This window comes from Ylistrum balloti, unplaced genomic scaffold (genome assembly GCF_031769215.1).
Source record: "Ylistrum balloti isolate Yb309-2 unplaced genomic scaffold, AGI_CSIRO_Ybal_v1 Utg371296, whole genome shotgun sequence".
NCBI lineage: Eukaryota > Metazoa > Mollusca > Bivalvia > Pectinida > Pectinidae > Ylistrum > Ylistrum balloti.
The window spans coordinates 84,247-112,079 of NW_026782695.1; the positions used below are offsets into that span (position 1 = coordinate 84,247).

The 27,833-nt window shown below is 38.0% G+C and overlaps 1 long non-coding RNA gene across 1 annotated transcript in view; it reads right to left on the reverse strand.

Moving 5' to 3' along the window:
- Positions 1-4,862: 4,862 nt before the first annotated feature.
- Positions 4,863-27,833, reverse strand: part of LOC132561892 (uncharacterized) — a 32,636-nt gene continuing 9,665 nt past the window's right edge. The window contains exon 2 of the long non-coding RNA XR_009554728.1: positions 4,863-5,410. This is a non-coding gene — a long non-coding RNA (uncharacterized LOC132561892). The remainder of the gene's footprint in view (positions 5,411-27,833) is intronic.

Consider the following 27,833-nt stretch of genomic DNA (forward strand, 5'->3'; position numbering starts at 1 on the left):
TTCCACTTCTAAACACTGTCTCCCGCAATACTCTAATTATTCGTGGCAGTTTGATGCTATGATTGTCATTGAATGACAAGTTTTCTAACTAGATATTACCGTGGAATACTCTCCAAAACGTCAGAGACTCCATACACGCCAACCTGACGCTCGTGCTAGTCGATATGACTACAAACTTATCTAAATTGTACGACAGCAGTCCCAGTGCTTATCTTATTGCAGTGACCAGTTTTGATTATGTTCTAGACCCTCTGTGTTTGTACTACAACATTTTTAGCCTGGTAGTTGTGCTGATTTGTCATCCATTGGTGCAGGGAAGATATTTGTGATACTGCCGACGGTAAAGGCTTCCATGCGAACATTTTATATCTGTGACTATATACACGTAATTCATGTAATTTGTTCCTTATTTGAAACAAAAACCTTCGTTTCGATATGATTCGACAGGAGATACATGAACGTATATGTAAATCAGTGCAACGCTGTCCAAATCGTGACAAAGGTGTTCACAGCATTTCATCATTTTGATTGATGTCATCAATTCATTGATTTTTAGCATATTCTGAATGCCTTCAATTCCTCTTTAAAACAAAGCAAAAAGTATACTATAAAAAAGTGAAAGCAAGGTCCACCAAGAATTCAAGAGAAATTATACTATCTTGGCACGGCTTGCATAAAATATGGGTGATTATGGCGATATTCAAATCAACACTGATTGATGTGTGTATTCCTAGTTACTATACTGCGGTGATCTATGCAACATCCATCGCTGAGTTTAATTATTTTTTCAGGTTTCAAAAATGCATCTGTAGTGTATCAATTTCTAGAGTAACTTCAGTTTTGATCACCAGTCGAATTTTGTTCGAGAAATTTAAATGATAAAAAGGAATGCAATCGATTACATGTGTGTACTTTGCTTTAATCGATATTTATTTTAAACAGTAACAGTGACCACTTGTAAGATTTACATTTCAAAGGCCTGATACATGTAAAAGAAAAACACAAAAGTGAAAAATTAAAGAGATATTCTTGAGTATGACGCAATATAGATTCACTTTGGCATGTGGCTGATAAATTGGTAATATGGAAAGACCATGTTATGAAGCAAACTCCTGAAGTGATGTGTTGTTATCGAAGACACTGCCGGATATCCACGACAGTTACGGTCCCTTACGTCTGATGGTAGATATTGATAATGAAAATCACATGTGGAAATTGTTTGGACATTTATCTCAAACAGTGTAAAACAGTATTTCGGTCCTCTCTCAACGCATTCTGTCCAAGTCTTCAAGTTTACATGTCCGAAAGGGAAAGCCTATGGGAGCGTATTCAACACACTGCAAGGCTCGGTTACGACGGTTACTTACTATGTTTACTGACGACAATATCTACTATGTTTACTTACGACAAATATCTACTATGTTTACTTACGACAAATATCTACAATGTTTACTTACGACAAATATCTACAATGTTTACTTTTGACAAATATCTACTATGTTTACTTACGACAAATATCTACTATGTTTACTTACGACACATATCTACTACGTTTACTTACGACAAATATCTACTATGTTTACTTACGACAAATATCTACTATGTTTTAACTTTCATGTACCTTTCTTTTACACACGGAGGTTACACCGAAGTGAGGGTGAAAAGAATAACACCGTCCATTATATTGATTTGAAAACACGGTGTAAGGAAGTATTGTAGTTTTGAAAGGACTCTATAAGGCAGTGACTACTGGCAATTGGTCTGGGGTTGTCGGACAGCAAATTGGCCAGTTAATATACGTGTGTATTTTAGGAAAGGTATAACATGTGGTTTTCGTTTTTTTTTTTTTTTTTTGTAACTATCAATTATATCAAAGCCCGCCTTCCAGTTTTAATAAAATATCATTGATCTGCCTGCCTTATATGTTTTATCACAGTCCGTTTATTTGAAATGATAAAATGTTCACTTTGAAGATGCAAATGAGATCGTTTTTTCCTTTTGTTTTATTTAAATTAAGCCAAACAATCTTTCTCATTTTTGTGGGATTATATTTTAGCTTGATATAACAAAAAAGTAACGAAACTAACAATGGTTTGAAAATATTTATTAAATTCCAAAAATTTCAAAAGAAACGTCATATAGAGAGACGCATTCAGATTGTGTCTCACCCTAAACCAAGTGTCAGATTGATCTTAAGGTACCATGTGTCTCTGCTACGTGAAACGTACCCGATCATTTATATAGGAAATGTAGAAAAAGTAGCAAAGACAACCGCTTAATAGGAACAAATTTTATAAGAAAAATATCGTTACAAATTATCCATCAAATTTTAGCCCGGACGGAATGAACATCTAACTTTCATATGGTTCTACAAGTCAGTCTTCCTTTTCCTTCTAACATCAATAACATGGCTTTACGGCTTCAAATACAATTTAAGTCAGACACAGTAAAAATGGTAGTAATGTGAAATCGATACTGAGCTGGCATTCAATCACGATTATTACCCTGGTTTCACATGTTAAGGACAGTTGTGATGTGTCTTCGTGATGTCAGCAATGTCCCGGTAATCATCATCCATGGGTCCATTTGAGTGTTTTGGTTTATTTTGAATATTTCTTAATTAATTTGACGAGGTAGACGGTACTGTCATTACATTTGGTTAACTCTCTTCAAAATTCTCCCAAAAGATTATATTACTTTTTAAACTTTTTACGGAATGACAATAAATAAATGTACCTTTTCCGGAGTGTTTACTTCAGGAATGTGACATCAATAAAATAAAGGTTGATCGATTCCTTACCATGCTCAATCATCTCGTACACTACATACGTCAGTGTTAGGCTGTTCCACACTGGTCATTTGTCTGATGAAGGTGACCGTGAAGTCATCGAAACGTCACACTCTAATCTTCTTCTGGTTGTGTTATAAGATGAAGGTGACCGTGTAGTCATCGAAACGTCACTCCGTAATCTTCTACTGGTTTTGTTATAAGATGAAGGTGACCGTGTAGTCATCGAAACGTCACACTCTAATTTTCTTCTGGTTGTGTTATAAGATGAAGGTGACCGTGCAGTCATCCAAACGTCACTCCGTAATCTTCTACTGGTTGTGCTATAATATGAAGGTGACCTTGCAGTCATCCAAACGTCACACTCTAATCTTCTACTGGTTGTGTTATGAGAAATTTTATCTTATTATCATACCCAATGTTAAACAAAATAACCCTCATGGTTTCATAACCCGATGGTTAAAAACAATTGAATTGCGTGTGTTGGATTTATAACCAGAACTTTTTATTCAAAACTTTGATACCTCCACGAAATATTATAGACATATATCACCGCATTAGGCTCCCAGGTCGCCAGGTTTGGAACTAATTTTGCTCTGGACGGCGATTTTTTTTTTTTTTTTTTTTGTCATTTACCGAATACGTTTTAACAATGCGGAAATGTATCTGTAAACGAGGAAAAATTAAAACTACTGAAGTGTTAACAGGGTTTTGTATGTCGATGGGTCTTATGTCTTTTGTACTCAACCGAATCAGGGACATGAAGCTTTTTTTTTGAAATAGTAGGATTAAAGTTTTTTCAGTACAAAAAAGAAATAATGTTGTTTTCGCTCAAATATGAGTCTCTTTTTTTACAACGACTTTTTGCTATAGCTTAGAAAATTAGACCAGCAGCCGTAAATGTTAATCGATAAATCAATATTCTTCGACAATGTCACCGCGGGACGAACGCGTGGTTTCTCCATAAAAGCCTTTATGCTTCTGTCATGATATAAACAAAGTATAACGGAACTATGCCCTTTTCTTCCTGATTAAATCAGCTTTCAAATACAACCTTGCAACTAAGCAGATAATGTTTTTATTCCTTTACCACTTAATACAGGAATTAATTTTGAAGTTTCCTGATCTATACAAATGTATCTATGGCGTCTAGACTTCATTTTCTTTAGCAGAGAATTACATTTCATAATAACATATTAGTATATTCATAATTTCCATGAAAGACGTATTTGATTTTTTTAATTTGCGTCAACAATTTTGTAAATTCTATCGTAGAAAAGTTGTTTGGAAATCGAAAGAGGCAATTGTTGTTGTGCTGGTATCCTCAATTCTCAATAAACGTAACACCATTTTATTTTTGCATCAAATTGAGTACCAATAAAACGAAATCAACAAGGACAGCTGTGGTAAATTCAAATTCCCTATTGTAAATTTTCCATTTCTGGAGAACAATACCCCAGCTTACTTATAACTGATTGTAATGCCAACTGATTGTTATGTTAATTTCTGACAAAAATCAGCAAAGCCAATTAAGACCTTACAACAGAATCTCAAGTCAAAAGAGGGCAGGGGTTTGTCAGAGAAATCCCTGGAATCAACACAGGGCGTAGTAGAGGAAACTTGTTCAAAAGGAGAAAAATAAGTGCTCACAACTTTTTAAAAATTCTACAATTACATGCATCCTCATGACAAAGTAGTTCAATGGGACATTCTATACTAGATTTTAAACAATGATAGAGTATTTACCGCTTTGTCGTTAATTCTCCGTTCATGCTGGATCATTGCTTTACGTTGTGGTTTACAGAAAACCATTTTGTGTTAGACCAGATACGTATGAACAACCTGATAATGTTGAGCGGTTTGATTTTTGCCGTCATGGTAGATTGCTAACAGAGTTGCTCCGATGCCATGTCTAAAATCGCCTCCATTTCAAAAGAGCTACTACTGTTGAGGTATAATGAATTATCATCTTTTACAACAGCCAAAAGTTTATCATTTTCGAAAGATTCTACTTTTGCTGCAATCGGGGATGTAATAAAACAACAACAACAACAACAAAAACAACAACAACAACAACAACAACAACAAATACGGATTAAACGATAAACCGTGACAACCATGAAAATACGTCCTGTTTGATTCGATATATTGGTAATACCGCGTAAACAGTAATCATATAAATGACATGCAACAGGAGTCGACAGGTCGATATCTGTACTTTGTATAGCATGTGAACATGTATATGTTATTTCGGTAGTCAACCACTGGTCGATGATAAATGTCTGTTGTATAGTACACATGTCTCTCCGTCGATATCAAACCAAGGGATTACGACAAAAACGGATTTGTCAGGCTTCTTCTAGATACGATGTAAAAGGTTGTGTGTGGTAGACAGTCTGATACACACAGCTAACGATAACATTTGTTTTATTACAGCTCGTTGATTTTATCATTCCGTTTGTCTGCTGAAGAACAGTGCCCCTTATTAGTCTATGCCACTTTTCTAGGTCAATACTGACGTTAAGAGCTTCCTATAAATGTTATTTATGCGCTGGTATTCTCCGCTTGATCGTCATCGTCTTCCTCTTCGCACCGTCGTCGTATTTTCCAGTGATCTCTTGACTGAAAGAAAAACGATACCAGTTTCGTATGCAAAATGAAAATAAAACTCTTCAGTTTGATATACAATCCTAAATATACAAACTTAACCCCTCCCCACCCCTCCATTTTCAAAATCAGAATTTATATGCCTTACACTTCACTAAATAGCTTGTGAATTGAAATTGGACAACATCGTTTTTTATCTGAAGCATTCCTGTGGTTAATGCACTAAAACTCCACCAACGCCACAGAAATGCCGTCAAGTTTTCCAGCTTCCGCTATCATAACCATAAAATATGACATTACAGAAAAGACATCACACCAAACTAGTTTCTTCCAGGAAATTGGCTGTCCTTCGGAGCTAGAATAAAATTCGGACACAGAAATGGATCGTTTTGCAATGTTCTTTAAATGGATCAAATAAGAATGATAAAGACAGTCAGACAGCAGCCATTGGTAGGTCTACAGACATGACGCTAGACACACCATTCTAGTCAGCTGTAATCGATCATTATGTCCCGTATTTCCGAGTCACTTCGCACTTCCGCTCCAAGACCGTCGTTTACGCGTCTCAGGGTTTTCACCTTATATTGAGTTTTCCTATTGTAATTTTCCCCCAGACTTTGTCGAAGCGTTTTTTCCAGAAATATATTCCTTTGTTGTTGTTTGAGTATTGACTATGAATATAAATCTCTTCTCCAAGAAAAGTTGCTTTCCGAAGAAGTCAACTTCCAACGCAAACATATTTACACATTTCTTTGTTTCAAATGGTTTCAGTGTGTATGTGGGATTATATTGACACCCTCCCGACACCTCGGGTTTTTATCATCAAATAAAACTTTCGAATGAATGGTTTCCAAATCAGACATATGGGAGTAGACAGAACGTTAGAATTATATTTTTTCTGTCAAGCGTTTAAGACAATTGCTCAAGATATGCAGTGATCAACTTCACGAAGATTAATTTCTCAGATAGTTTGTTAAAGCAATTTCATTGTACTTTCTTCAAGTGAAAGGAAGGAAATACAAACGTCGTTTCGCCTCGACGGCCATGCCAAAATAAATGTTTGGTAATGAGTTATTGTTCGTAAAAATAACATTGTATATGTATAGAAACAACATTTCATCCGTTACAGCCATATAATACGTTTGAAATCAACAAAATCATTAGTGTAATTTGTCTGTTGGACCAGCATCAGCTGAAATACAACGAAAAGTGTATAAATGTAAATTAAAATGCATAATACATTCTAATGCAGTTAGTAAGTGACATAAATAAAAATAACATTGATAAACGTGCAATCTTATTTAGTTATCAGTGTTGTTTATTGAAAATAAACATAATTACGAAAGACAGTTATTCGTCTTAGGATATAAAGGCTGATTAAAAAATAGAGTGAAATATTTCGTCACGGCTCCCACAGGAAGGTATTCTCTCTAGAATCGATGTTTGTTTAAAATAAAGATAATTATTTAGGTGGGGATTGTCTAATTAGCACGTGCCTAAAGTTCTTCTTAATGAACTAAAACTCAATCGTCGACCAATTAGCAAAACGAACGTCATAAACCGGCACCCTGAGAGTTAATTAATTTTCACAACCTTTACTAAAGATATTTAGAATTTGCAAAGATGAACTTATGTTTGGTTTATGGACTCCTTAACATTCCAATGGTTACATATTTTTGTATTATTATCCGTATGAGCTTTATGGTGAACAGTCATGCAGTAAATTGTGCATACTTGGAATGTTCAGTGTACAGATGGATTATAGACAAGTAGATACATTCATATATTAAAGGGGATATAGTAGCTAGGGGGATCTAAATTTGTGTGTGAGGAGGATGGATAGAGCGATATATATATAGAGAGAGACGGAGAGAGAGAAAGAGAGAGAGAGAGAGAGTGGAGGATGAAGAGAGTGGAGGGAGAGGAGGATGGGGAGAGAGAGAGAGAGAGAGAGAGAGAGAGAGAGAGAGAGAGAGAGAGAGAGAGAGAGAGAGAGAGAGAGAGAGAGAGAGAGAGAGAGAGAGAGAGAGAGAGAGAGAGAGAGAGAGAGAGAGAGAGAGTGGAGGATGAAGAGAGTGGAGAGAGAGAGTGAGGGAGAGAGAGAGAGAGAGAGAGAGAGAGAGAGAGAGAGAGAGAGAGAGAGAGAGAGAGAGAGAGAGAGAGAGAGAGAGAGAGAGAGAGAGAGAGAGAGAGAGAGAGAGAGTGGAGGATGAAGAGAGTGGAGAGTGGAGGGAGAGGAGGATGGGGAGAGAGAGAGGAAGAGAGAGAGTGTGGAGGATGAAGAGAGTGGAGAGTGGAGGGAGAGGAGGATGGGGAGAGAGAGAGAGAGAAAAAGAAAGAGAGTGGAGGACGAAGAGAGTGGAGGGAGAGAGAAAGAGGGAGATATATATATATATAGAGAGAGAGAGAGAGAGAGAGAGTGAGTGAGAGAGAGAGGGATAGAGAGAGAGAGAGAGAGAGAGAGAGAGAGAGATAGAGAGAGAGAGAGAGATAGAGAGAGAGAGAGAGAGAGAGAGAGAGGAGGATGAAGAGTGGAGGGAGAGGAGGATGGGGAGAGAGAGAGAGAAAAAGAAAGAGAGTGGAGGACGAAGAGAGTGGAGAGTGGAGGGAGAGAGAAAGAGGGATATATATATAGAGAGAGAGAGAGGGGGGAGAGGTTTTTATTGTCGTAGGACCATATAAGTAATGGCTACGAACTCCGTACTTCCGCCATAGACTTTCGCGTGCTCTCTATATCATTTGTTTTGCCTTTTTGCTAATCAAATTCTATTTTAACACTAAATCAAATATACAGGAGCGACATACTGGTTACCATTGATTATTGCTTTTCGAGTCATCTGTGCGTTACATACATTGATTTGCATCATCGTAACTCTTCCTCGCCAGAAGATATCGATAGAACGCTGTGTAAACATCCCTGTGAAGAATTTGATGTAACTCCGATACAGAACCATTAATTAAAATTGACTGCCACTTTGCTTGATTCTTTCTCTGTCGTATTTTGTTCCATTTCCGGTGTGCTAGCTTCTGTCGCACTGACAAGATATCAAAATTTGAGATTTGATATGAGAATTAAATGTGTTCTAGATTTATTGTTATTGTGCACCACATCATCTCAACATTATAACTCCCTAAGCATAACTACACAAAACAGAAAAAATGAACGTTCATTACAAAAACAACGCCGGCATGTTGGCAGAATATAAGTATATAAGTATAATGAAAATAAGAACAAAAGAAATCTTTTACATGAAGACTTCTGAAAACAATTGAATAAGAGCAAGTGTTCCAGAAGGATATGCGTTTTTCGATTCATCAACGACACCCACCATGCAGTGCCACGTTTCCTAATGAGGGCAAGGTATTCAACAAAACCACAAGGCAAAGGCGCAAGGTTAAAGAACATCCAACACGCCAGCTTCGTGTCGCACACGGAAATAGAATATTTCTCAATACAATCATTGTGACAATCGGAAAACCTATACTCGTTTTCAACCTGCATCTTTTAAAATCACTGCGTTGTGGTACTGGGATAAGAAACACTAAAATATCGAATCAACTGCGACATGTAAACATCTTAAGTTGGGGATCCGTCACGTGCCGGAACATAGTTCTTAGTGTGTGATGTTCGAAAGGTCTTGTAACGCTAACAAATAAATTTCGACAGAGTGAAGAAAGGAGAACATTGCGATGCCGTACCAATTCACTCTCGATAGATATGAAAACGCTCAGAAATCTGATGAAGCAATATGTCTTTATTGTTTCACTAAATATCATTAATCCAGTGACGAAGAAGTACCACTAAGGTCATGTCGAGGTCAGGCAAGTCTTACCATCTCGTGCACAGGAGACATTTTTTGGCACATGGCATCCAATTGAACAGAAACAGAAAAAGAATCAATCTGACTTTGGGTACTCCATGTAAACCCAAAATGGTGCCGTATTACTTTTGGAATGTCTTGAGTTCAAGTTTAGGTGCCCCGCAGATTAAATCTCACGTGTGTACTTACTCAGTAAATGATGTAAAAGTGCGAAAGTTAATCTTATTTAGAGACCCGGTTTCAAGTAATCACGGCGTTCATTTTCATTGCTTAGAATCAATTTGTAGAATTGAATTATATTCACGAGTACCAGTCACGTGTTAGATACCGCCCTCTTTTCACTGTCAGAGTACACAGTTGAGTAAGCAATCTTACTTTTGTTTAAATTACGCTACACACGCACGGCTACCACGGTGTGGCCCGATTTGTTACTCAGTGTGAATGTGGAAAGATGGAACGGCCATGTAGCTAACGTAATATCTCAATGGTTGTTATATAACTGGCACTCATTTTGGTTACAGAATATCTGTCTTGATTAGCTTGTCCACCCAATCTAGAGCAAATGTTTGACAGCTTGTCTGCTACTGTACTATGGTACTTGGGTTTGGGAAGGTTTTGTCCACTCGGCGGATACGTTGTCCATTCGTCTGTGTGTCATTGTTTTCGTTCCACCGAATCATTGCATGTAACATTCAGCCATGAACGGTTCAATCTGATGACTGATTTCGGTAAATTTACAAACTACTAATAAGCGAGTGTTATAATAATTGAAACATCGAGGTCAAGTAGATTTTTTCGCCCGGTATTATATTGTCCATACTAACATTGATGGTAACTGTTTGGCTCCTAAGCAGCCGTTCGGATACATTTGTGAAAATACTTTATACTGCATAAACAGTTACTATAGATAGATTTGATCACCTAACTGTTTGCAACGATAACTTAAATATCAACTGTTTATTTTCAATTGTAATTAAACTAGAAGACCATATCAGTATTTTCCTTGAGCAAGATGTCATTGATAGGACGCCTGTTTTAATTCAAACAAGTTTTATTTCAATTCGATAGAATTTGAAGATCGTGATAATATTTACAGGTCACAAAACACTGACGTGACTTTAACTTTCACATAAGCTAAAACTATTGTTATGTCCTTGAAATCCAAATGTGAAAATCCATAGGTCGTACCGCTGGTATATTTCATGCATTCAAAGATACAGTCGTTTATCGACGGGAGACAGAAACGCGACGATGATTCCAGAGGTAATACGTTGTACGTGAGCGCCTCGATAGACCAGTGAATGTCCATTTACATAGCAACAGAGGTAAATGATAATCATAATAATGCCCTCCGGGGTTTTGTCTCACATTTAAATCAGTTTTGTAATATCATCAGTTTCCGAGATCTGGCAACATCTGGATACAATGTTATAGGTGTTTTAATGAGCTGATATGATACCAATCGATTTTTCCCGGAGTTCTGTGTGTAGGAGGAGAGATTGACTCCGGATCAGCGTTTCGATTCGTTACGGTATGACAAAGCAGGCTGGGGTTCCTGACTTCTGCCGTGAAATGTCAATCTTACGTGCCCTCCCAGGTTTAATTGGAGTGCATAATTTGTACCGTGAAGAAGCTTCCTTTGGGTAATGATTGAACACACAAATATTCTCGTGACAGTGATCGTCTGTACAACACATGCTACCATCAATGTCCATGGTGAAACGTGCAGAAAATCGACAGTGTAGTTCTGAATTGTCCTCCGCTTGGAATAGGATTTTTGACAAATGCGTATAATGTAAAAAGGATTTTCATTATCAGAATCTATCCTTATTTCTCACAGCGAAGTCGTTACATGACGTATCGTCAACTAAGCGGTAAGTGGATTAATGATACGCTACCTTGTTAGAGGCTGGTATGTGTGATTCTGTAAGTTACGGTGAACTTTTCATTTCGTTACAATGGACACTTTTTGCAGGCCCGTAAATTTATACAAAACTTGTGATTAGACTTTTTTGTTTAGTATTCTTTGTTCTGTATGTATCATTCAGAGTTTTTGTTCACGGATGATTAAAAAAGAAACGCTGAGCTTAACAAGTATCAACATTGATGACCATGTGTGGCAAGTGTGAGCTCGTCACTCTGTACATGATGGCTAAAAAATCTGCGTAATTGTAAACGAGAATTAAACTCACGGAATAGAGTTACAGTAATAAATATAAGGAAAATTGAAAACCAGTCTAAAGATACGGAGTTAGACTCAAAGAACGGAAAGTTATACACTTTGAATCGAAAGTAAATAATTTAAGAATAACAAGAGGCCAGTGGGCCATAACGGTCATCTGACTTCAAAAACTTTCAGCAGGGAAAATTGTTATTTTCTATCTACTTTGAATGAAATCTTACAAAGAAGCTGTTTTCCGTGATGCAGATTGTAGTTTGAAATAGGTGTTGCACAGGAAAACCATGATTGCACAATCATGTTACAAATTGGCCTCCCTAGCTGCCATATCGAAAAACTGGAGAAGAAGTTTGAAATATATTTTTCTTTCAATATGGCGCCCATGGCGGCCATCATGGATTTCAGACTGACCTGAAAAATAACAACACTTTGTCAGGACTATCTCAGGACCCTTCGGGTCACATGACCTAAAAATCGAATAGCAAGTTGTGATATTATGGAGAAAGCTAGCCACACTGAATCAAACAATACAAGATACACATACAAAATAATATGAATTGAATTTAACCATATATATATAAACACCCGGATTTGCATGTAGTAAGATATTTCAACGTGATACGTATACAGTGTGCAGAAGGTACCAATTTACCACTGCAGGGGTCGGGGTGACAAGCAAGGCCTCACTAAGGAACGTCGGGATCAACCAGCTCCAAACCTGCTACCCACTTGGCATGAACGAGAGATGATTCAGATCTATGGTATGAAACAGAACAGAACCAGGATCAATATACATGATACATGGGCAACTTAGCACGTAATGAACCATTAATAATGGCGGCCTAATTAGCTTGGAGACATTGTTGTATGACATAAAGAAGAAAATTTCTATCAGTTCAGATTAGTTGTACAAACTTATTTAGAATATTTTATAGTAACCGCAAACAATACCTGGAATATACTTATAACGTTCATTTCCAGGATAGTCACATTCAACAGCGCAGTGGTATTCATCCCGAAATTAAAAGTCTGAGGTAAAAGTCTGAGGTAAAAGTCTGAGGTAAAAGTCCGAGGTAAAAGTCTGAGGTAAAAGTCTGAGGTAAAAGTCTGAGGTAAAAGTCTGAGGTAGTAAAAGTCTGAGGTAAAAGTCTGAGGTAAAAGTCTGAGGTAGTAAAAGTCTGAGGTAAAAGTCTGAGGTAAAAGTCCGAGGTAGTAAAAGTCTGAGGTAAAAGTCTGAGGTAAAAGTCTGAGGTAAAAGTCTGAGGTAAAAGTCTGAGGTAAAAGTCTGAGGTAAAAGTCTGAGGTAAAAGTCTGAGGTAAAAGTCTGAGGTAGTAAAAGTCTGAGGTAAAAGTCTGAGGTAGTAAAAGTCTGAGGTAAAAGTCTGAGGTAAAAGTCTGAGGTAAAAGTCTGAGGTAGTAAAAAAGTCTGAGGTAGTAAAAGTCTGAGTAAAAGTAGTAAAAGTCTGAGGTAAAAGTCTGAGGTAAAAGTCTGAGGTAAAAGTCTGAGGTAAAAGTCTGAGGTAAAAGTCTGAGGTAAAAGTCTGAGGTAAAAGTCTGAGGTAAAAGTCTGAGGTAGTAAAAGTCCGAGGTAGTAAAAGTCTGAGGTAAAAGTCTGAGGTAAAAGTCTGAGGTAAAAGTCTGAGGTAAAAGTCTGAGGTAAAAGTCTGAGGTAGTAAAAGTCTGAGGTAAAAGTCTGAGGTAAAAGTCTGAGGTAAAAGTCTGAGGTAAAAGTCTGAGGTAAAAGTCTGAGGTAAAAGTCTGAGGTAAAAGTCTGAGGTAAAAGTCCGAGGTAGTAAAAGTCTGAGGTAAAAGTCTGAGGTAAAAGTCTGAGGTAAAAGTCCGAGGTAAAAGTCTGAGGTAAAAGTCTGAGGTAAAAGTCTGAGGTAAAAGTCTGAGGTAAAAGTCTGAGTAAAAGTCTAGGTAAAAGTCTGAGGTAAAAGTCTGAGGTAAAAGTCCGAGGTAGTAAAAGTCTGAGGTAAAAGTCTGAGGTAAAAGTCTGAGGTAAAAGTCTGAGGTAGTAAAAGTCTGAGGTAAAAGTCTGAGGTAAAAGTCTGAGGTAAAAGTCTGAGGTAGTAAAAGTCCGAGGTAGTAAAAGTCTGAGGTAAAAGTCTGAGGTAAAAGTCTGAGGTAGTAAAAGTCTGAGGTAAAAGTCTGAGGTAAAAGTCTGAGGTAAAAGTCTGAGGTAAAAGTCTGAGGTAAAAGTCTGAGGTAGTAAAAGTCCGAGGTAGTAAAAGTCTGAGGTAAAAGTCTGTAAAAGTCTGAGGTAAAAAAGTGAGGTAAAAGTCTGAGGTAAAAGTCTGAGGTAAAAGTCTGAGGTAAAAGTCTGAGGTAGTAAAAGTCCGAGGTAGTAAAAGTCTGAGGTAAAAGTCTGAGGTAGTAAAAGTCTGAGGTAAAAGTCTGAGGTAAAAGTCTGAGGTAAAAGTCTGAGGTAAAAGTCTGAGGTAAAAGTCTGAGGTAAAAGTCTGAGGTAGTAAAAGTCTGAGGTAAAAGAGGTAAAAGTGAGGTAAAAGTCTGAGGTAGGTAAAAGTCTGAGGTAAAAGTCTGAGGTAAAAGTCTGAGGTAAAAGTCTGAGGTAAAAGTCTGAGGTAAAAGTCTGAGGTAAAAGTCTGAGGTAAAAGTCTGAGGTAAAAGTCTGAGGGTGAGTAAAAGTCCGAGGTAGTAAAAGTATGAGGTAAAAGTCTGAGGTAAAAGTCTGAGGTAGTAAAAGTCTGAGTAAAAGTCTGAGGTAAAAGTCTGAGGTAAAAGTCTGAGTAAAAGTAGTAAAAGTCTGAGGTAGTAAAAGTCTGAGGTAGTAAAAGTCTGAGGTAAAAGTCTGAGGTAAAAGTCTGAGGTAAAAGTCTGAGGTAAAAGTCTGAGGTAAAAGTCTGAGGTAAAAGTCTGAGGTAGTAAAAGTCCGAGGTAGTAAAAGTCTGAGGTAAAAGTCTGAGGTAGTAAAAGTCTGAGGTAAAAGTCTGAGGTAAAAGTCTGAGGTAGTAAAAGTCTGAGGTAAAAGTCTGAGGTAGTAAAAGTCTGAGGTAAAAGTCTGAGGTAAAAGTCTGAGGTAAAAGTCTGAGGTAAAAGTCTGAGGTAAAAGTCCGAGGTAGTAAAAGTCTGAGGTAAAAGTCTGAGGTAAAAGTCTGAGGTAGTGTGTTCTGAAGTATCTACTTTCGGTCCAATTTAAAATTGGCGCCGATTTTGAACGTTACCTCAGAAGCAGAAATTCAAGTTTTCTGCGCCGCCTTTTTTGCTTTTTTTTCAGTTGACTAATCTTGGGCAAATTCGACCATACTCAAAATATTTTTACACATTGCTTGTACATTTAACAGATTATCTCTATCAAAAATGTATATTCTATTTGAACCATACATACATTTATCAAATTCTTCAAAATAGAATTTCTTATTTCTAATCTTATTTAGAGTGGGATCGATATGTCCTGAGAAACTCCTTTTCTGGATGTGTGACGCTGAACAATTCTTTGCGATCACATATATACACTCAGTGCCACACGTACTTAGATCTATTTTTGATATATGTGAATGACCCGCTTTTTAACACCATCTTAAAATGGCTTTTTGCTTCTTATAAAGGACGTTCAACGTCCATCGGCCGGACGGACTGTCGAGACACTACACTATGGTTCTCTATTATAGTTTGTAACTTTTATGTGTTTTATGTTCTATGTATATGGTGTAACTAAAGTCATGTTTTTGTCTTGATAAAGAGGGTGTTTATCTCGAAAATTTAACGATCAATTTTGTCCGCACTGTCGTTATTACTTCATTAATCATAGACAGACACAGGGGTCTCGTATGTTTCTTTCTGAAAACAATGTCATCTGCGTGTCATTTGGTTTAATATATCCTACAGAACAAAGTAATGGCGACCCAAGGAGTGTCTCACTTCACTATACATAGAGAACTCATGTAATGTGGATGTACTTAATACGCCTTCACAGTTTCGTGAAGATTAAAATGTTCACTGCACCGTGAAAATTAAAAGGGTTGTACAACATACACACAAGTGAAAAGGACCTTTTCATAATTTAGAGTGAGATACAATAGAGTCAAACAATGAATTAAACTGTATCATACAGCTGTTTTGTCCTTCTTGGACTCGTCAGTGATGCTGCATCATACAGCTGTTCCGTCCTTCTAGGACTCGTCAGTGATGCTGCATCATACAGCTGTTCCGTCCTTCTATGACTCGTCAGTGATGCTACATCATACAGCTGTTTCGTCCTTCTAGGACTCGTCAGTGATGCTGCATCATACAGCTGTTTTGTCCTTCTTGGACTAGTCAGTGATACTACATCATACAGCTGTTTCGTCCTTCTGGGACTCGTCAGTGATGCTGCATCATACAGTTGTTCCGTCCTTCTAGGACTCGTCAGTGATGCTACATCATACAGCTGTTTTGTCCGTCTTGGACTCGTCAGTGATGCTGCATCATACAGCTGTTCCGTCCTTCTAGGACTCGTCAGTGATGCTACATCATACAGCTGTTTTGTCCTTCTTGGACTAGTCAGTGATACTACATCATACAGCTGTTTCGTCCTTCTGGGACTCGTCAGTGATGTTGCATCATACAGTTGTTCCGTCCTTCTAGGACTCGTCAGTGATGCTGCATCATACAGCTGTTTTGTCCTTCTTGAACTCGTCAGTGATACTACATCATACAGCTGTTTCGTCCTTCTAGGACTCGTCAGTGATGCTAAATCATACAGCTGTTTCGTCCTTCTAGGACTCGTTAGTGATGCTGCATTATACAGCTGTTTCGCCCTTATAGGACTCGTCAGTGATACTACATCATACAGCAGTTTCGTTCTTCTAGGACTCGTCAGTGATGCTGCATCATACAGCTGTTCCGTCCTTCTAGGACTCGTCAGTGATACTACATCATACAGCTGCTTCGTCCTTCTAGGACTCGTCATTGATGCTGCATCATACAGTTGTTCCATCCTTCTAGGACTCGTAAGTGATGCTGCATCATACAGCTGTTCCGTCCTTCTAGGACTCGTCAGTGATACTACATCATACAGCTGTTTCGTCCTTCTGGGACTCGTCAGTGATGCTGCATCATACAGCTGTTTCGTCCTTCTTGGACTCGTCAGTGATGCTGCATCATACAGCTGTTCTGTCCTTCTAGGACTCGTCAGTGATACTACATCATACAGCTGTTTTGTCCTTCTTGGACTCGTCAGTGATGCTACATCATATAGCTGTTTCGTCCTTCTTGGACTCGTCAGTGATGGTACATCATACAGCTGTTTCGTCCTTCTAGGACACGTCTGTGATACTACATCATACAACTGGTTTTTTCCTTCTAGGACTCGTCAGTGATACTAAGGGCCTACATTTTGAAGCCTAGGAGGCGACTATGGAAAATCCAAAGTGACCAAACGAAAAGTCAAAATCAAGACGGGGAGATGCAGCAGTCCCATACTTAGATAAATTTCGTAATATTAATACATCGGATAATTTTAGAAAAGCGTCAAGTACATGTGTATTTTCTGAACCGTGCCACCATTTGGGTGACGTAGATAACATGGAACAAAACGCTTCACATGTCACGAAGAAAATAAACACGATCTACACAATTCTATATAAACCCGCAGGCTTGACCCATTCACTAGGATGTGAAATAAGATAAAAAAATATACTCTTATGTAATAGAAATGTACAGTTATATATTTAAGAAACGCAGTAGGTATTTACACTTGTACAGGTCAAAATCAAAGTAAAACAGAGTTGATTATTTTCGAGGTTGTAACATTTTGTCCTGTCATTTGAGCTTTTGAATTTAGCTATACAGACCGAGGATAAACAACAGCATGCCGATATAACAACAAAACGATATCACTTCCTTAAATCACAAAACGCTGAAATGACGGAAAATTGTTTCTTTTTTCGGTAGGTCGTTGAAAAGTAGAATATGAGCAGGTATTCCGGAAAGGCAATCGCCTTCTGTTTTTATTTTAGAATAGACCCCTTGGATAATTTACTATCAAAAGAGTTAGGAAACACATCTAAGGGTCGTGCATAGTATGCATTGGGGATGTGAGCCCATTTATTTGGATATGCTATCTACATTCATGGTATCTGCCCTCAATGTGGTGATCGTTGGGAATATTTAACCATCAATGATTTACAAATTTAGCGACAATTCCAGTACGCCCCCAATGTTTTAGCATGGCGTGTAGAAATCTCGGCAAGACGTATACTAATACAAAAAACGTGTTTCGCAATGAAATCGATTGAAATCGAGGTCCGTTGGGAAATACAGACATGCACGTGTCAGGAGGATATTATTTATAGAGACGCAGTTCGGAAGCTGTCTCTAGGGTGATAATATATTGAAATATGTGTGTGGGGAATGAGTGTCCTCCTGGGTGTGGGGAATGAGAGTCCTCCTGGGTGTGGGGAATGAGTGTCCTCCTGTGTATGGAGGATGAGTGTCCTCCTGTGCGTGGAGAATGAGTGTCCTCCTGTGTGTGGGGAATGAGTGTCCTCCTGTGTGAGGAATGAGATTCCTCCTGTGTGTGGGGAATGAGTGTCCTCCTGTGTGTGGGGAATGAGTGTCCTCCTGTGTGTGGGGAATGAGTGTCCTGTTGTGTTTGGGGAATGAGTGTCCTCCTGTGTGTGGGGAATGAGTGTCCTCTTGTGTGTGGGGAATGAGTGTCCTCCTGTGTGTGGGGAATGAGAGTCCTGTTGTGTTTGGGGAATGAGTGTCCTCCTGTGTGTGGAGAATGAGTGTCCTGTTGTGTTTGGGGAATGAGTGTCCTCTTGTGTGTGGGGAATGAGAGTCCTGTTGTGTTTGGGGAATGAGTGTCCTCTTGTGTGTGGGGAATGAGTGTCCTACTCTGTGAGGGGAATGAGTGTCCTGTTGTGTTTGGGGAATGAGTGTCCTCCTGTGTGTGGAGAATGAGTGTCCTCCTGTGTGTGGGGAATGAGAGTCCTCTTGTGTGTGGAGGATGATTAACCTGCTGTGTGGGGTGAATGAGTGTCCTCCTGTGTGTGAAGAATGAGAGTCCTCCTGTGTGTGGGGAATGAGTGTCCTCCTGTGTGAGGAATGAGATTCCTCTTGTGTGTGGGGAATGAGTGTCCTCCTGTGTGTGGGGAATGAGTGTCCTACTGTGTGTGGGGAATGAGTGTCCTGTTGTGTTTGGGGAATGAGTGTCCTCCTGTGTGTGGGGAATGAGTGTCCTCTTGTGTGTGGGGAATGAGTGTCCTCCTGTGTGTGGGGAATGAGAGTCCTCTTGTGTGTGGAGGATGAGTAACCTACTCTGTGAGGGGAATGAGTGTCCTCCTGTGTGTGGAGAATGAGTGTCCTCCTGTGTGTGGGGAATGAGAGTCCTCTTGTGTGTGGAGGATGAGTAACCTGCTGTGTGGGGTGAATGAGTGTCCTCCTGTGTGTGAAGAATGAGAGTCCTCCTGTGTGTGCGGAATGAGTGTCTTCCTGTGTGTGGGGAATGAGTGTCCTCCTGTGTGTGCGGAATGAGAGTCCTCCTGTGTGTGGGGAATGAGTGTCCTCCTGTGTGTGGAGAATGAGTGTCCTCCTGTGTGTGGGGAATGAGTGTCCTCCTGTGTGTGGAGAATAAGTGTCCTCCTGTGTGTGCGGAATGAGTGTCCTCCTGTGTGTGGGGAATGAGTGTCCTCCTGTGTGTGCGGAATGAGAGTCCTCCTGTGTGTGGGGAATAAGTGTCCTCCTGTGTGTGCGGAATGAGTGTCCTCTGTATGGAGAATAAGAATGTAACATGTAATTATTTTCTCGTTTTCGAAATCTGGTTATGTCACTGAAATAAGAGACATCTAGTTATGAAAAGTTTTCTTTGATTACTCGATACCACACGGAACTCGATACCACACGGAACTCGATATCACACGGAACTCGATACCACACGGCACGGAACTCGATATCACACGGAACTCGATACCACACGGAACACGATATCACACGGAACTCGATACCACACGAAACTCGATATCACACGGAACTCGATACCACACGAAACTCGATACCACACGGAACTCGATATCACACGGAACTCGATACCACACGGAACTCGATATCACACGGCACGGAACTCGATATCACACGGAACTCGATACCACACGGAACTCGATATCACACGGAATTCGATATCACACGGAACACGATATCACACGGAACTCGATACCACACGAAACTCGATATCACACGGAACTCGATACCACACGAAACTCGATACCACACGGAACTCGATATCACACGGAACTCGATACCACACGGAACTCGATACCACACGGAACTCGATTTCACATGAAACTGGCTATTTATTCTTTCTAAACACTTCCGCGCTTTTTCCTTAACATAAACGAACTTGAAGAATATATCTGTTTTCATCCGGAAATCGGAATCTTGTCACTTTTTTCTTCATTGAAGATTGCATTCGTAGGTTATTCGGAGTGTGATTGATGCAATCCAATCAAAATGGTGTCTAGATACTCTTCGCTGCACGTGCATCGATAAAGCTCCTGGACCTTACGGTTAGTCGATGCTAGATGGCACTTCATGTCTACATAATGGACACTCCATGCCCACTCTAACTTATCGCCCGTGCCGTTGTCTGGATAAGTGGATAACGCTAGTTATCGGGATTCTGTCTAGTATGATGAAGTCGACCTCTCGTAGGTATAGGGGTTTAGAGGAGCTGTGTGGCGGGTCCTGATTAATCCTCTTTACTTTTGCTTTGTCAGATTATATTCAGGACATCGACATTCTGTGTAAACACTATCTTCTACTTTTTATTGAGGTATCATAATTTGTGTAGAGGAAAATGATCGGATGTAAACGACTAAGCCTATATTGATGCATGAAAGCTTATCAAACCTGTTGATTTTGAAGAAATGCTCTCTGTATATTGTCAGTGTGACTGCGTATATCCGACACGTTGCCGTTATTTTGCACAATTTAGTCAGTGTATACATATCTGTTTGTCATGGATATTCAAACTCATGAAACGACTGTACAATCAAAAATGTCTGTTCAATAAGTTTGACCGTAATTAAACGTCTAATGTTATGATGAGTTTCCAATCCACACACAATGTATAAAAAAATAAAAAGTCCTTTCATTGTCCTTAAAGAGAAAGAAAGGATTTTTCTCATTAAAGAAAATAAATATTAAGCAGGTGTGGAAAAAGTGGAAATGATATCTTTACTGTTTTATTATATCGCCCCAAAGCGTATAGATATTAAGGACATATCGTGAGCTACATATTTCAGAACGTTAGTGAGGGACATACGTATGTCAATTTCACTCTAGTATACTGTTATGTTTTGTTTTTGTTTTGTTGTTGTTTTTTTATACGCACATGATATCTCATTTCTTCCGTTCGAAAAACATGTGATTGAAGCCCAGCCCAACCTCATCCTAATCACCCGCATGCACGTGATGGTCTTATACAGACAAACACAGACAGCCTGTTTTCTAATCACACACATGCACGTGATGGTATTTATATGACTTCACACTAGAAAGATAATGTACTCATTAACCCGGACCTGTAAACATATAAGTAAATAATAGATGTATTGATGGAGACACGTGCTTACCATGTAAAATTAAATATTGACTGTTTGCTAGAGTACAGATGCAATTTACAGTCACACTCTTTAAAAATATACCGTGTGATCATGTTTGATTTGATATAAGGAATAACAATGGTATATTGACATATCAACGTCATCGGTTTAACCATGTCGATATATTTATTGCGCCGAAGTTATTGTGAAATAAACGACGAACATTAACACTCAAAGCATTCAAACAAAATCTTAAATTTGAGGAAATAATGATACAAATTGTATATAAAGCCAGTTGTCCTGTTTTGTTTTTTCTTGTTTTCAACTGAACTTCTCCGAAGAATCGCTGGCACGTGATCCATAAATAATTATATGTAAATAGATATGCGACCCTTGTCAATTTCTTTTGTAAATCTTTGATCCGTGAAAGACCCTTTAAAAACTCGTGAGCCCTGTACACGAAAATAAATATGTTTATTTATTTTCCAAGTCGACAGATATACATGAATGTATTAACTGTTTTAATCGCAGATTGGGAAGCATATGTGTTATAACATAAACATTTCATTACCTATCTATAAATCAACAGATATGTCTACACACAATAGCGTGTCGTTTAATATCAGCAGACAACCTTTCATACCATAAAGATGGTTAGTATTATACGGAATCGATACATGTTGCAAGCATTTTATCACCACAAACTGTTACAACATAATTGTCATGTACATGTATTTGACAGAAGTATTATCTATATCCCGTGATATCACAACCGTAACAAGATTAAATGATAAAACATACATGACTTGTAAAAGTGTATGTCTCGACGGCGTCGCTGTAGGTCCGTAATTACGTCGAATATTAGTTATAAAGATAAACATCACATTCATGTCAAATATTTACAAAGGCAGTAAAATGTGGGTCTGTTATCGCAATCATGGTGGAAGAATTTAAACCACGAACTAGCAACCATGATCAAGTAGAAACAATAATATTCGTCTGAATGCGTCCAAACAATACAACTAATCATTACGGTGTTAATGTCACTGAGACGCTTTACTGTAACTCTGAGACTAGTCAACTTCTACAGGGCTTTTTGGTATATGATATCGATTTGAAATCGGTATGATTTATACTATTTACATATATACTTTGTTTTTCTGAAATAAGAATAATTTGGTCACAAATCAGGTTCATGTGAATGTTTGGAATAAGCTGACAATGTTTCACAATCGTGATCAAACACTAGTCATGTAGATATGAACCAAACTAATCATTTTGCAGTAATTATCCGGCACTTTTACAGTAATAATGATTTTATTGTCAAGTAAAGACAATACACTAATTAAAACTACCTAATTACATAAAGGTTTTTAGTGTCGCCAGACAAACATTCTGAAAAGGTGGCGCTATTTTTCTCTCGATAGCAGATTGTCGCTAATCACTTCGTAATGAATGTTTCAATTATTTATAAACTTGATACCTAACTTTATTCTATCGTAATGACAGGTATGAAATGTGGCGTGACGGTGAAAAACTGTGCTCGAGTATATGCAGAGGACGTGTTCCTATACAGACGGACCTTCTTCCGAAGCGATCCTTGTGTTCATGTAGACGAATTTCGTCCGTTTTAGACTTTAAATCAGCTGTTCGTTCCTTCAAGATAGGAATTTGATTTGCACTGTGACATATCGATAAAAACTCCAATCTGGAGTAATGTAGTTGATCTAGACAACTTATGCTTCACGTTTGAGGAAGGCCAAGTATGTGTTTTATTTTTCTGCATGATAAACCACATAAAGAGATACGAACTTATGGTAGCTGTTCCTCAAATATCCAACGTGGACCACATTTCAACGAAATCGACATGCCGTCGATCTAAGTTTTTTAACCATTCTCAGAGCAGCATTAGAGTAGAGTGATTTTGTGAGGGATGCAATTGAATATCAAATTCATTTTGGTACAGGGCATCTAAAATATACCAGTTTTCATATCAAGAAATCAATTCCTACGAAGACTCATGCCTCTATCTATCGTTGTATCTTGGTGAACTGGACCTATATGAGCTCTGACGTACGTGCTGGCATCGTAGTTATTACTGTTATGCAAATTCTCTAATTGGAGATATTAAACCGGAAGTGGATACCAAAGTGTATGAACTGTGCATATATGAGCATGCTGGCATCGTAGTTATTACAGCAATGTAAAGTTTCTAACCGGATGTGGATATATTAAACCGGAAGTAGATAGCAAAGTGGATGCATATACAGGATAGCATCAATCGAGATATCGTGTAAGATATCTACAGTTTTCCACAGGCGCACGGTATGTATAATTAAATTACCTCAAGCATGTTTTCATATGAGGACAAATAGTTATATATTTGTTACTTTGCACCATAGTAACCATTTTACACGTCGCCCGAATAAGCCTAACCTCATTCACATCACACATTAAATTATTCAATCTATTAAACCTAAGGTGTTTAGTAAACGATAAATATAACGATATCTGTGTCATGGTACACTACATATCTCGATATCTGTGTCATGGTATGATGTATATCACGATATCTGTGTCACGGTACGATATATATCACGATATCTGTGTCACGGTACGATATATATCACGATATCTGTGTCACGGTACGATATATATCACGATATCTGTGTACGATATATATCACGATATCTGTGTACGATATATATCACGATATCTGTGTCATGGTACGATATATATCACGATATCTGTGTACGATATATATCACGATATCTGTGTATGATATATATCACGATATCTGTGTACGATATATATCACGATATCTGTGTACGATATATATGACGATATCTGTGTACGATATATATCACGATATCTGTGTACGATATATATCACGATATCTGTGTACGATATATATCACGATATCTGTGTACGATATATATCACGATATCTGTGTACGATATATATCACGATATCTGTGTCACGGTACGATATATATCACGATATCTGTGTACGATATATATCACGATATCTGTGTCACGGTACGATATATATTACAATATCTGTGTACGATACATATATATAAACTTTATTTATTTTACAACAATCGTCAACTTATACTCATCACTCTTGTAGGCCCGGATGTAAGCGCGCGAGGGGTTTTATTGTGGGAGGAAACCACGAGGAAACCTGCGTCACCTGACCACCCAATGTTGGAGAATCATAAATGATAAACGTCGCTTTTTTCAGGGGTTTCATCACAAACACATGCTTTTCCTCCACAATTTTTTCATCTGTTAACGCAAGAAGCTTAAGAATGCCTTGTTTGGTTTTTAAGTCCGTACTGAGAAGCGAAGCTTGCGCATCTGTTTGAAATTACAGATGTCGTTCATACTACTCCACCTAGCGCCAATATCCATCTTTAACTTCAGGTTAGAGAATTGTAAGAAGGCACATTGCTCATTCAATACTCTAAAGCTGTGCTGCTGGGATGACAATAGGCAAGAGATGTAGACAATACTCCTACTCCAACCGCTTTCTGAGCCACAAGGTTAAGGGTGTATGCAAAGCGTCCTATGTGGTTGCTTCCCTTGCAAGCTTACTTCATATTTCTAACATTGTCTTCCACGACTTAACACTTTGTAATGTTCCACTCCTCAAATGAATTTAATAGGGTATGTTCAGTGTTCTAACGTGTATGTGATTATTCTGTGTGTCTTGTTTGTAAAACTTTGTGTTTAAAATTCCTCATTATGGCTTGTGAAAATAACGTACGATTCAATATCTCGCGACGTCCAATCATCTGACGTAATACTGACAGGTTCTGCTTTGTCAAATCATCCAACAAACCGTCCTTAACTATGTCGTACATGTTTGGAAAGATTTTGTCGATATCTGCTGTCTGGGAGGAATGGAAGCAAGATCGAGCGGCCTTGCAAAAAAAAAAAAAAAAAATAATAATAAAATGAAAATTTTCACACATACTATCAGTTATGAAGTTCTGACACGGAAGTGGAATTCCCAGTAATGGTTTATGCCAATGGCGGATAGCAACATGGCGGACATAGCAACAGATAATCTCACTCACCAAGACGTACATCATGTGTGCAGACAACAAGAATCTGGCTGAACGAGACTGCGCGATTTAAATTAACTCGGAAACATACAGAGATAGTCCGAAAGGATAAATGAGGGGAAAAACTTAACTAGTTAGGAACTCAATAAGTACAATATTCAAGGGAGAAAGAGTTGCTTAAACTTTAGGTTAAATGGTTATCTGTTACCATCGTGACATGGTTACTGTCATTCGTTTTTTTTTTTTTTTTTTTGTGACCGAAGTGTCTTGTCAATTCTCCTTCCCGGTGTCACGCTCCATGATGCTGTTGAAGGTGTATGTACACATAAGTAGTATTTCTAGAATGTTTGAACTTGTTTACCACATTCGAGACATAAAACAGCAGATTTATTGTTACCCACGTTCCGCTATCATCACTTCTAAATGCCTTAAATTTCTAATACTACCAACACGCGGCCTTAAAGACCATCAGCAATGTTTTTGGGTGTCGTGAAACAAAGGATGCTCCTTATTGGTTGAGAGTTGTCTCATGGCGAAACCTTTTTTGGGATTAATATTCAGGTATCACGATTACTATCGCTGACAACGACGACGACGACGACGACGACGCATCGTTGCTCTGTTCACGATGCAGATCACCGATGTACCAGTGAATCGTTCCATCTCTACTTGAAATGTTATGGATACTCAAAGTTGCATCTGTTTTCTTTCTGGCGCGTGTTATAGGTAAATTGATTACTTCAGTGAGGGATGAGAGTTGCCCATGCATGTTATTGTTCTCTCTGTCTATGTACAGGAGGGTCCCGTATAGGTTATCCGACACTTTATCGCTCTCAAATATATCCTGATCGACTCAAGGTCTGCGACATTGATTTAGCAGTGTATGTATTATGGTGGGATGAACATTATGAGGTCGGGGGCATTATCTTACTTATAAACTATGCTGTTACCTTAGTTTTAGATTTCATTTGATTTCTTTTTTCGTTTCTTTTTTTCGGATGTTTATTTTGTTTTGTTTATTTTGTTTTTGTCTTTTGTTTTGCTTTTTGGTTTTATTTCAAGTGAAAATATTGAACTTGAGGCACCCGATTTCTACATTCCCTCGTGACTTTTATAAACCATGTTCTTTTGCATTTTATGCAAACAATAACATACTAGTACAACAACATTTGTATTTGAAATTTACATGTCGAACACAGGTAGCAGTACACAGTTTCTCGGTGTGGCCATGTTGATATTTTTGTTCGTTAGAGTACCCATTATAAAGGTTTTATTTATAATCTAAAAAATATATCCTTGCTAAAATTGGTCTGATCATGTTGATGTGAACAATGTGGGGTTTAATATTTTTCAGAATAATAGTTTTGCACATTTTTGGTGATTACTATTTGGGCAGTCTCGAATCTGTGTCTACACACCATAAACTAGTTTTACAGGAAGTGAATTTTTCTTAGTGTTTACACGTGGTTATGTTGTGAAGGCGTTCCTGGTTGGAATCTGCAGAAATGTAGGTAGTTTGTTTCCATTATCAGTATTTTTGCATTTTTAGCATTTTTAGCATGTTTTTTTGAGTTGGTAACCATGGCAATTACATGGTCAGAAACCAGAAGAAATTTTTGATTTACACAGTTTTTATTTCTCTAATATTAATGTAATTGTTATGTAGTTTATACATTGATATACATGTAATGATGTACATTTCATAACCAATCTGCTATACCTGTATATCTCAAACATGACCAATAATTTCAGGGAAAATGCAAATTAATTGTTTCCTGCCATCACGGCCCAGAATATAAACATGCATTTAAGGGAAACTACTTAACCGATCGATTTATTTAGGATCTCGACAGGAATGAAATGTATTCTACTTTAAAATAAAATATGAATAATTCTATATAATAATGCAGTATCACAAATCATTGAAGTTAATAAAACTAGACAGGATTGAAGGGAGGAAGACATTTTACACGATGTGTGGCTGAGACGAGACCAGACAACCCAGTCTCTTTGGCTCAAATCACTATCTCACTCGCATAGAAATTCAAATGTTTCCAATCAAAATGGCTGTCACTGTCAAATATAATGAGACGTTTTAGATCTAAACTCCTAGTTTGATTTGACGTTAAATCGCCTCAATTGATATTTATTATTGCTAACTAGGTTTAGCCTTTGGTGTTGTGTGAATTATCGGCACGCTGGCACCGTCCGTCTCCTCTATGCTGTTATGCAAAACAGCACTTTAAAAGAAGAAACAATTTTCTGTGTGTGTTCATATGTGCTTATTTATCTGTTTTTATTTATTAAATTTTTAAATAAAAATAAAATCTTCATGTAAAACTTCTCTTGACGTAGCAGACCGGTCGATGTGTTTTAATCAATAGTTCTTTATTGATAACGTTGACGCACGGGACGTGAAAATGCTGTTTTACTCTAGATACAAAGAAAGAGTATCCATGAAGGTTTTTTCCCCAGCATCCCCAACCTCCATCCGAGACACAATAGCTGTATTAAAAAGATTAGCATAATCTTCAAAATCTTCACATCTTTTAATTTTCTGGAGATACAGAAAAAAACAAAAAACAACCAAAAAGAACAAATCTGATTTCATACATTTAAAATGTCAAAATCATGCATATCTACATTTGTGATCACAATACTTATACCGATCAAACATTGATTTTTACATCAAGTTCTCTGGGCTTAAAAAGGGGGACGTTTATCTATAACACGTCAAATATATTATGAAAAAAAGTTTTTAAGGTTTTGTGTTAAGCCCAAATGGAAAAACGATTGCTAACCGTAAAAAACTGCTCACAAA